Here is a 12,499-nt window from a genome sequence, read left to right on the forward strand (position 1 = left end):
CAAATGCCATCACGCATTTGTCTCTCCCCAGCTGCTTTTGCCATGGGCTAGGGAAAGTTATAGCTGTAGTACACAGATCCCCTGCCGACAAACTGTGAAGCGTGGGAGCCTGCTTTCTGAGTTACTCTATCTAAGCTTAAGCTAATGAGGATGTTTAGCACAGTCCTTAGCAATTTGTCAACACCTTGGCGTTCTAGAACCATCTCCCAGGGCACTGAGTAAACATTTAAATGTTAGAGACAAAACAAGCTTCTCATTAAGAATAATGTTATATGTTCTCTGTTCCTTTTATCCTGCTATTTTAGAAATGAAGAAGCATTTCTTTTCAGCTGGTGATTTAGTAAGCATTTTCAGGGTGTTCTTAGAAGAGTTGTCAAAGATTTCCTACTGGAGATTTTTACAGGGGTCTTCTTGAAATCTCTGTTATGAAAAAATCTTTAGCAAATCTACCAACTCAAGTTCTTCAATAGTCGTTGTTGTTGTTGTTGTTGTTATTATTATTATTATTATTTGCACAGAAAATATTTCCAAGATGACAAAATATGAAAGAAAATAGAGAGGGAGTGAAATAGTTTTAGAACATTCACTCTCTAATCTGGGTCAATGGTGCAAACACAGGATGGTAAACTTCATAGATGTTTTGGTGCTTTATAACTATTCATTTGTTTAAAAAAAGTATCCGTTGAATCTTAATGCCCTACTTATGACAGATGCACTGTTGGTTATGTGAGGAGTTATCATTAGGAGAAGCTGGATGTATGGCCTATGAGAACTCTCAGTACTATCTTTGAAACTTTTCTTTGAGTCTCAAATTATTCCAAAACCTTAAAAAGACAATAGTAAAAATATTCATGCATATGGCAGTTAAGTGAGATATCTAGTTTTAACCCTGTCTTTTACAATTTTACATAAGCTTATAAAGTGTAAAACAGGAAGAGTGTTTATTGAACACCTACAATGTGCTGTTCTAGGTACTTGGGATACATCAGTAAACAAGACAGACAAACATACCTGCAGTCGGGACATTTATGTTACTATAGAAGGGGAGACTGACAATAAGACATAAGCCTAAGGAGTAAGTGATTGAATAAATGGAATTAGAATGTAGGGAATTATGGGGAAAAAAGGACACCCAGAGGTAGATGGGAGTGATCAGAAGTATGTGGCACGGAGGATTGGGGTGCTGGGGTGTTTCAATTTTACACAGGTGGGCTTCATTGAGATGACATTTTTAGCCAAGGTTTGTGTGAGGTGCTATGTCCAAGGATGTCTAGGGGAAAGTGTGTTCCTGGAAGAGAAGAGCCAGCCTGGAGGCCCGGAGGTGGGTGCTTTCTGTGGGTAAGAAGAGTCAAGTGGCTGCAGCAGAGAGAAGTGGAAGCAGACTGGTAGGAGGTGCAGTTTCCCTTCCACAGTAGTTACATTCTGCTCACTTCACCTTAGCTCACTGCAAATGCAATTGTGTCACATGGAAGGACGTCTAGAAAGAAGATTGATTCAACACATGAATGGGCCAGAACTTTATGAGGATTATTTTGCTTACCTCACAATAGGTCCATTGAGTGGGCATAACTCCCCCACTTTATAGGTGAAGCCCTTGAAGTTCAGAGAGACTCAATAGCTCACCCAGAGTCTCACTCAATAGCTCACCACTTTATAGGTGAAGCCGTTGAAGTTCAGAGAGACTCAATAGCTCACCCAGAGTCACATAGTAAACACACAGAAAGTCAAGGTTTTGACATTATCTCTGAGAGTAGAAACCATGACTATTCTGAAATGTCCATTCTGTGCTGCTGCCACCTTTGGGACGTGCCAATCACACACAGCAGCATCTCATTTATTCAACCTCTTAGGTGGGTTTGCTGATTATAGAATTTGGAAGAATATTAGCATATGGTTTGATAAATTACTTTCTTTCATTTTCAAACATCTACCGGACCTGAGGCATCCAGATAGGAAAATGTGTCATCTTGTTCCCCAAATGTGAGCTAATTTTAAACAGGAGAATCTTTTTTCCCTTTTTGACTATTTTGCTGGAAGTTTCAGATTGTACTCCAGAGTCTTTAATGTATGGTACAAAATGAGACAGAATCAGGAGTAACTGCTCTTCCTTAATTTAAGGATCTTCAGTTTTAAAGAAGGAGGAGTTTGGCTTTGTCATCTGAAGTCAGGTCATTGTCTATACTACAATTGAACCAAGAAATGGGGAATCAGCTTAAATTTTAAAGAGGCATTCTCAGCTTGTGTGGGAGATTGTGTCACATGGTTGCAATCCACAGGACCTGCTAACACTCTTATTTCATCCAAATCGAACATTTAACTTGCTAAATGGAAAATAAAAATCAGCAATGACTACGATACACAGTTTGAAAATTTAAAAAGAAAATAACAGTATCAAAAATGAAATCAATACATATAATGAATTTGCTTAAATATAAAAAATAAGGTCAATATTAGACAACAGTATTGTCCCTTGGAGAGAAAATCAGAGAGAAAATCTTTGACAACAATAGACGGGACCCAAACTAAATAATGTATAAGTCTCGAGAGGCTCAGAGATGGATTTAGACAAGATTAAAAACTTATTTTTTTTAAAAAAAATCAAAGGGGTTTAAAATATTTGTTTAAGTAGTTTTAGTTTTTTTCCCATAAGGTTGTGCTTACTTTCATAAGAGATTACTGTTGGAAATACCCACAATAAATATTATGGGCTCAGCAGTTTTTCTGACAGTTTCAGATCTGTGGTTGAGAAGGTGGAAGAGACTGTGCTTCTTTCTTGCAGGTATCATTATTAGTAGCAGCAAATAGAGAGCTTGTCCCACCCAGGGCCAGCCTGTGGGGTGGATTCCAGCTTGTCAGCTGGGGAAAATTACAATGGAGCTAGCTCCCTTCCTTCTTGTTCCCTTTCCTCCAGGTCTCAAGAGAAGCTGTGACTTCACTTGTTTGTTTGGACACAGCCCATTGCTTTGCCTGGTCAGTCGGTAGCACCACAGTTATGATCTGATGTCTTCCAGTCCATCTGTGTTATCCGTTTGTGGTCAGCTCTTTCAGTCCTCCTCTCAATACCTGATGAGTGAAGGTCAAAGATGGCCCTGTGCCAATCTTTTGTAGAGCACGGTTAGATGGAGTGTTGACATGAGCTGCTGCTCCCAGGGATAATTATTTTTTTCCAACAGGGCCAAAGGTTTCAGAAGACATCCTCTTGAGTCTGTGATTTATTTTTCTCTTTAATTCTCATGAGAACATACCAGAATAATTCAGTTAAGAACCATGTAAAAAATTAAGATTCAAAGTGGAAAAAAAATTATTATTCAAGGCATAGGTGCCTATTGCACCATCTCAGTTCATCCTTCAGAACTCCTACAAGAGAAGGGGCCTGAGCTTTGTAGGTAGGAACACCAGGTCCTTGAACTTCTCCAGGATGTTCTGAGGATTGTTTTAACCTATTTGGGGCAAAAGGCTTGGTTCTGATGAAACAGCATTTCAAGACAGTTGATCCAAAGGTTAGATTATTTTAGCATTTCTCGGCAGGATTTATCAAACTTGATGAGTCAGTTGGTCCTCAGCTGGGCTGTTGCCGGTTTAGCATTATTTAGAAATATTTTTAGCCCTTTGTCATCTGTTTCTGATAACTTGAGCTAAGGTGGCTTACTGAAAATCACACGGGAACACGGACCCTGTTTGGGACCATGATTCTGAACATATGCAGGGAAATGCAGAACAAGTACAAATTCTCAGCTGGGTCAATTGCTTTTCTTTCCATCGTACATTCAAGTGGATATTATTAAGGAAATTATATGATATTTCACATTTTATTTTGGTGAAAGCATTGTCATCAAGGGGCTTAGATTTATGGTATCAGGTTCAAATTCTAGTTCTTGAGTCACTTGTTTTATAAGTTAAGAACCTTCGAAATTCTATATATAATTAGCTTTCTGAATCCAGTTGAGCATCTCTTAAAGTGGTTGGTGTTGACTGTTTCATGAAAATTTTAGGTTAGCAAAATAATCTGTACTTGGGTATTTAAAAACAGATAATCACTATTTTCACCAACAAGAAGAACATTTTCCTATTTTCCATTGGGAAGTCACAGACTCTGAATTCAAAGTCCCGTATTTTAAAGAAGACAAATTTTGTTTTCTTAATTATGTTCTTAATTGGAGAATATCTGGCATTGCATCAAAATATTTCCTTAGAAAATAGTGTTACTACATGGATCTAATTCTTCTGTTTTTTAATCTAGCAACACATGTTCGTGGTCTAGGATAGAGAAGTTTCTTAATGATGGCCACCATTTTCCCTTCTTGCAATTACAGACTTATAGGAAAATTCATCTCTAAATTTATAGCATGATGCAGATGAGTATGGTCAGATAACTGTTTCTCTTGCAGTATGAGAATGGACTCACTTTCTCTTGATAATTCCCAGGCAAAGAGAACCCTAGGTCACATGGCAGACAATGTACTTTTGTGAAAGGACCCACCGTTCAACTCCAGTTAGAGTTGGACTTGAATCTACCATTTGCTGGCGCTTTCACAAACAGGATCTCACCTCCACAAGTCTCCATTTCTTCTTCTATAAAGTGGTGATGATAGTATCCACTAGGAGGGTAGTATACATGGTTCACTGTATTTCAAGGACCTAGAACTCTGCTTGGCAGATGGTGAAACACAAACAGTCAACAGCTTGAAAGAAGGTATGATACAAGCTGAACCTGACTTAGTCACATACTGGCCAAGTGGACATGTCAAGTAAGTTCATGATGCCTCTTTGGATTGCTGACTATGGAGTGCCTAGAATAGGATTCTTATATGGACACTTATAGCAATTGCCCCCTAATGGCCACTGTCTTTGCCTCTGACTGATGCAAGCCTCTGAAATGGGTACTGCCCCTCAGTAATTCAGGTTTCTATCCCAGGTGTATTCTGGGTTTCCAAGGCACATTCCCAAGGCCAGAGCTCCCATTCTTCCTCTCACGTGTTCAGCGTCTGTTTCCTGAAGTGTGGGGGCGGACTGCATTCAGCAAGATTTTTGGCAGCCTCTTTCTGTAATTTTAAGTAGCGTTACTTAAACAGGGATTGCTTTGTTGACACACATTAGCCATATGGGAACGATTTGGATGGTGCTGTTGACAGTCATGTTTACATTTCTGTTTGTGTCTCTTTCTAGTTCTAAAACAGCTCAGGGATGGGAGATCCCAACCACACTGCAATAAGCATTGTTTTCTTTCCTCTTTTCTTCCTCCTTCCCTCCTCAGACAACACTTGTTCATTATTTGTAGATACAAATTACTGAGGTGCATATCAGAATTGAGGGTGCTAAGAATGCTTCAGAATCTTCTATGTTAAGAAACATTATTAGGTTTCCATTGATGTAACTGTGAAACTCCCCCCAACCCAAAAGACAAAAAAAAAAAAAAAAACAAACAAACAAACAAAAAAAAAAAAAAAAAAACCAAAAACCAAGTATGAAAAATAAATGAGTCAAAAAGGAAAAAGTTTCAAAATTTTAAAAAAGAATTACTACAAACACAAAGACAGGGGAACAGTTTGAGTGTTCTTATGGGCTTTGGAGATAAGTTAGAACAAAAAATCTATTATAATTTTAATAAAATCATAGTACCATTATATATTTAAACAAGTTGCAAATGCTTACTATAAATATTTCAATTCTGGCTGAGAAGTGGAAAATTTGATGAAATTTTGGAAAGGAAGGGAGAGAAAAAAAATCCTTTGATGATTTACCACCTGTACCTTGGGGCAATTATAGTCTTCAAACAAGATATTTGCAGCAAAAGGACTAGATTATCAAGAAAAAAAAACTGAAACAAAAAAGATCAAATATGTCTCTAGTCTACAGTTTCTATGTCACCCCCAAATCCTTATTTTAACTACTGTGGTGGTATAGCAGCAAGATTTGATTTATTTTTACATGTCAAAATGAATGAATTTATGGAATAGTTATATTAATATAAAGCATTTAAACAGGTAAAACTAGCTTCTATTCATTAAAATCAGATTTACAATTGGTCTGCAGAAGGGGACAGAGGACATCAACTGAAAATTTAATTTATTTAATTCATTAACTGGAATTTTCTAAAGTGACAAAAACCGACGTCTTCTTCTCCCCCTGAAAAACTTTATGGCCAAGACATAGCTCTTTCTATCATGTAGCGATCATGCTCAAGATATATTTGGCCCCCAGTGTTAAATTTTAAATGATGCATTATGTTGGGAATTTAGAAATTGAGGAAGGAGGAAACCACAGTTTCTCCAAGTAATCCTCTACTTTTCTGAGCAGGAGAACTTTTAACATCTCCTAGCTTTCTGAGCACATTTTACAGACTGGGAGTTCCTTGTCATAAGTCAAGGTTGGGACCCACTAGTCTTTTGGTCGTTAATCAGTCCTGAAGAGTCTGGAAGTGGGTGCTCTTGGGAAGTTTCTTAAATAAGTTTCTTGAAATTTGTGTCTTGAGGGGGATGTTAGCTAAACAAATATACATGTATATTTGTAAAAACTCATTACCTACACCTTTAAAATAAGTGTGCATTTCATCATATGTTAATTGTACCTCAGTAAAGTTGATTGCAAAGTGAGGTGTTTTTTTTTTTTTAACTGAGCATAGAAGAGAACATAAATATTAAGATAATTATTGAGACATGATCACATATGTAAAATATGAGTATAAATAGATGCTAAGCTTCCCAGGAAATTAGAACACACGGTCCATTGAAAATATAATCTTTAGTTATCAATTTAAACTGACTAGCCTTAAACCAAGAATTACATACTTATTTCTTTCAGTTATTGGTCACTTAATTGGTTGTTGAATCTGAGGCAAAAAGTTCCAAGTCCAGATTTCTAAGAATTTCTCCTTAGGTTCGTGTAAAGAGAAAAAAAAAAATCAAGACGTTTGTTTAAATGTGAGAAAACATCCAAAAACTTTGGTCTTATGTTTTAATTTTCTCAGTAAAATCCATATTTTGGTACAAAATTATAAGTATGTGAATGTTACAGTCTTTCTCTATGATACCTCTGAGCCTGATTACTCCTTTTAAATACAAAGGGACTGTACAGAAACAAGTTAAAGCAAGCAAAACTGTGATCCTGGAACAAATATTATGTGGCAGTAGGCTGTCCCCACTGAAAACAATTGCTGCCATTGAGCTATCTAGCACCCCCAGCAACCTATCACTGACTTAAAGAGTGGTGTGATAGGAACCAGGCTTTGGGCTAAGCAGAAGCTCACCAGGATCAACCTGCTCTAACAGAGGACCTTGCCACATAGCAAACAACTAATCTGTTCCTTTTGTGAGCTGAGTGGGTCTTGGGACCTTGCAGATGATTCTCATGAGAGCCATAGTGTTTGGCCAGTGACAGTTATACAGCTCCCAGCCTCATCTGTCATCCCCAAGAGGTGAGAGATCCACATTTTAGGTAACATTTGTGACACATGTTGGTGAGCTTTGGTTTAGTGGGTTGCTGGAGCTAATCAGTCTCCTGAGATATTGTTGCAAGGTTTCCTTCTCTGGAACCCCAAAATATTGGCCAAAGAGAACTTGAGATCCAGGAAATTCATGACCCTACTGCTTTCTTGAGACTAGCAAATGCTTTCATCTTCCTAGTTTCAGTCCTTCAGTGCCACAGACCAACTTGACTCTGGAATGACTCTTTAGGAAGTGAGATGTGACTAGACTCAGGACCAAGTGCTCCAGCTGCAGTATTCCTCTGCGCCACACAGCTCAACTTCATTGCTCCTGCGGACTCCTTCTGACTCCTGCTGACTTATTTCCTTTAGCATTTCACATTTTACTACTTGTAAGTAGTAGACTTTATGGTCTTTTCTCCATGATGTCAGAGACTTTAATTGAGGAGATGTGAAGGCTGGAAATGACCCTTTGGCTATGAGCTGAGTTCCATAAAGACCCATTCCTTCACAAGTGTGATTCCTGTAATGGAAGAGCTCAGTGCTGCACCTGACTGTCTCCTGTGTGTGGCATGGCTGATTCACAGCAGGGAAACCTTGGAGGACATGGGTTTCTTTCATGGCAGCTCAAGTCTCTGAGTACAAATCTTTCGATGATCAAAGTAGCATCACCTTTTCCAACATGGACTCCAAAGCTGTGCATATATCTCTATCACATCCTATTGTCTGTAAAGGAGTCCTGACCCTACCCAGACATTGAGAAGGGGACATAGATTCTCTCTCTCATTGTAAAGATGGTTGAAATCACATGGTGGAAAAGCATTTGACATGGAAGATATTGCTGTGGTCATTATTAGAAAATAAAACCTGTCACAGACACTCAAGCAAACCACAGGAAACATTTTGTGGAAGAATTCATGTGTAAGTGTTCTTGCAGCTGACACAGCTATTCGAAGACCTTTAGGGAGGGCAAGGAATACTTTACATGCTGTAAAACTGAGCAGATACAGTGGAGTGTAAGTGTGGAGGTTGAGAACACTCTACAAGTGATTAGGAGCTTGATCACAAAGGGCATTTTAACCTTTGCAAAATAACATGGACTAGCTCAAAAGGCACAGGAAGTTCTTTCATGGTTTTGAGCAGCTGTGGTGGGGGGGGTGCACTTTTACATTTGTAACTTGGATAGATTGTTCTTTATTGTTAGGTCTTGAATGATGAGGCAGAGTTTTTAACAGAGAGTAAGATGGCAGAAATAACAGGATGGATAGTCCTGATACACAGAATGGGAAGAGGTGGAGTGCAGAACAGAGAATGAGTAGGAACACAGTAAGAATGAAGGCAGGGTTCTCAAGGACAATGTTTGTAGAAATTTAGCTCAGATTTTATAGTGGCCTAAACTAGAAAAATGGCAGTAGAGTTACAAAGAAATACAAATATTTGAGGAACAGAGAGTACAATAAACTGAACCTGGCAATGCCTACTCATGTGAGATAAGAGAAAAAGAAGAAATAGTGAATAAATTACTTACAAAAGAGAATAAAGGAAGTGAAAGAGCTTAGAGTAGAAAGAAATACTGAGCTTCTATTCATTTGTTGTATTTGAAGTATTAGGCACCTAATTATGTGTGGTCAACATTATGTAAACATGGTGGTATTTACATCAGTGATGTTAAAATACTATCAAAATAAAATACACATCTTCAAGTGAAATTAATAAAATACATTTTTGGTTATTTATTTTTGGTTTGCCAGTCTTTGCCCACATAAGGAGAAGTGACTATAGAAATAATCTTATAGGGCTGGGGATGTAGCTCAAGCAGTAATACGCTCGCCTGGCATGCGTGGGGCGCTGGATTCGATCCTCAGCACCACATAAAAATAACCCACCGAAAACTGAAAAATAAATATTAAAAAATTCTCTCCCTTCCTCCCCCCCCCCCCTCTCTCTCTCTCTCTCTCCTCTCTAAAAAAATAAAAATAAAAATAAATAATCTTATAGTATCCGAAAAGCATATTGGGTCCCTTGAACATGTTAGTATTGGACCTAATTAGTGAAAATTTCACTGGGAAGTCTGTTTTTAAGGAAGCCATGATTGAAGTTTTGAACTGTGGTTTTGAAATTTAGAAATTTCATCTAAATCTTTAGAATATTCTAGAAACTTCAAATTGTAATTTCTACACTCAAATCAACTACAACCTCATTAATTTGCACTTGTATGTCCAGAAGGAAATTCTGTTCTTGGTTATGAAAATAACCATTTTTCCCCTACTGGGTTGCCCTCTCTTTGTAAGCATGCTTGCCTTTATTATTCTGAAAGGACAAATGCAGTCCAGCCAAAGAAAGAGAGTTACACATTGATTTTTTCAGTGTAAAGAGACCCTTGTTCCCTCATTATCTTTAGCTTATAGGCAATGTGCCCACTTTTAGAACAAAAAAAATATAAGAATCGAACAAGACATATTAAATGGAACCCTATGTAAATTTTCTCTAAATGGAATAAAAACTTGTGTATAAAAGCCATTTCTATAACTTCTTTCCTTTAACTTATTTTCTCCATATTTTAGGTGTGTAAATATTACTACATGCACACACACACAATTCACACATGGCAACGTTAAGTTATTCATTAAATAAATACAGCTGGCTCTCTGTATCCACAGGTTCCATAGCTGCAGATTCAACCAACTCTGTATTGAAAATATAGTTTGGCCTAGATGGTTGTCTGTCCTGAATGTGTATAGATTTTTATTTCTTGTCATTATTTCATAAACAATATAACAACTATTTACATTGTATTAGGTAAGTAATCTTGATATAATTTAAAGTATATGGGAGGATGTGCATAGGTTATATACAAATACAGCATCATTTTATATAAGGAATTTGAGCATGTACATATTGCGGTATCCAAGGGGGCCCTGATACCCATCCTGCTGTGGATACCAAGAGACAATTGTATTTCCTGAAAGATTACTAGGTGCAAAGTACCAGTCTGCATGCTGGAGATGTAGCACTTCATACAGAAGACATAAATCCTTGCCTCAGGCACAAGATGAGTTTAGATGAGGACTGTTTTTGTAGTAGGAATATTCAGAAAAAAATGAACTTCTCTAAATATTTACCATCCTGGATGATCACTTTTCTAAACTGCCATACGTTGTTGAAACATTAGGGTGCATTAGAAGCACCTGCAGATTTCCATATCTCATCTCTAGACATTCTAATTCATTACAATCTCACTGGAGGCCCAGAGCTCAGAGGTTTAAATATTCAGAGAATATGATGCATATAGACCACCAGCAAAGCCCTACTAGACTACCAAAATTTTATTTTTTGTCTCTTATGCAAATTCTTTTTCTTGTCTCTTATGCAAATTCTTTTCTTATCATCATCGTTAATATCCTGCCATGCCAGTAGCAATCCTAGAGAATGCTGAATGACCCAGGACCCAAGTAGATGGTACTGCCAGCATATATTGTTCTTAAAAACCAATTTGATTTTATTCATATATAGAAATGAAAAATTTAATTGGAATATTTCTAACTACACATTGTTGATCTTCAATCATCAACAGAACTAATGTACATTCCTTTATAGATTATATAAATATGAGTACATTTAGGTGTGACTATTTCCTTGTTTAAAAATCTTCATTTATATTTGTGAATATTTGTCATGTATACCCAGGAGAAATTTGTGTATTGATAATAAATATGAACAGCCACTATACGTGATTTCTGTGCTCTTTTCCTCGAAGTGCATATTTTAAGACACCTGAGTTTTGAGTTATTCCTACCTTTATCAGGTTGACTTTCATCTGTGAATTCTTTTAAATAACAATGCTATTGAGATATAATTTATTTACCATATAATTTGCCTGTCAAAAATTTATAGTGAAATATTTTTAGTAAATTCACAGGGATGTGTAAATATTACCATAATTTAATTTTAGAATATTATCATCCACTAGAAATAACTTTGTACAGTCAGATACATGCTATCTGTGGGAAGAAAGAAAGAAAGAAAGTAAGAAAGGGAGGAAGGAAAGGAGGACTTAAAGGTGTAAAACAAGAATCCTTTGCTAATGACTGTATCCTGGTGCTCTATTTCTTGTGATTTTCTTTTCTATGTAATTTACCCATTTTTAAAAATTTTTATTTGTTCTTTTTAGTTATACCTGACAGACGAATATATTTTGACATACAAACATGGAGTGTAACTTCCCATTTTTGTGGTGGTACATGATATGGAGTTACACTGGTTGTGTATTCATATGTGAACATAGGAAAGTTATGTTGGATTCATTTTGCCATTCCCATCCCACCTCCTTTCCCTCCACTCCCCCTGTCCAATCCAGTGAACCTCCACTCCCCTTTCCCCCCTGCCTACTTTGAGTCAGTATCCAGGTATCAGAGAAAATATTTGGCCTTTGGTTTTGGGGATTGGCTTGTTTCACTTAACATGCGATTCTCCAGCTCCATCCATTTACCAGCAAATGCCATAATTTCATTCTTCTTTATAGCTGAGTAATAGTCCATTGTATATATGTACAACATTTTCTTTATCCACTCATCTGTTGAAGGATACCTAGGTTGGTTCCATAGCTTAGCTACTGTGAATGGAGATGCTATAAACATTGATGTGGCTGTGTCACTACAGTATGCTGATTTTAAGTCCTTGGCTATATGTTGAGGAGTGGGATAACTAGGTCAAATGATGATTCCATTCCAAGTTTTCTAGGGCATCGCCACACTGCTTTCTATAGTGATTGAACCAATTTGCAGTCCCACTAGCAATGTATGAGTGTACCTTTTTGCCCCCATCCTTACCAACATTTATCATTACTCGCATTCTTGAAAGTTAAGATTCTGACTGGAGTGAGATGAAATTTCAGTGTAGAAATAAAATTTTTAATTTTCATTTAAATTTTAATTTTCATTTCTCTACTTGCTAGTGATGTTGAACATTTTTGCATATATTTATTAACCAGTCATATTTCTACTGTGAAGTGTCTGTTCAGTTCCTTAGCACATTTATTGACTTGAGTTATTTGGGGTTTTTTGATGTTAAAGTTTT

This window comes from Spermophilus citellus (genome assembly GCF_964194105.1).
Source record: "Spermophilus citellus genome assembly, chromosome: 14".
NCBI classification, from domain to species: Eukaryota; Metazoa; Chordata; class Mammalia; order Rodentia; family Sciuridae; genus Spermophilus; species Spermophilus citellus.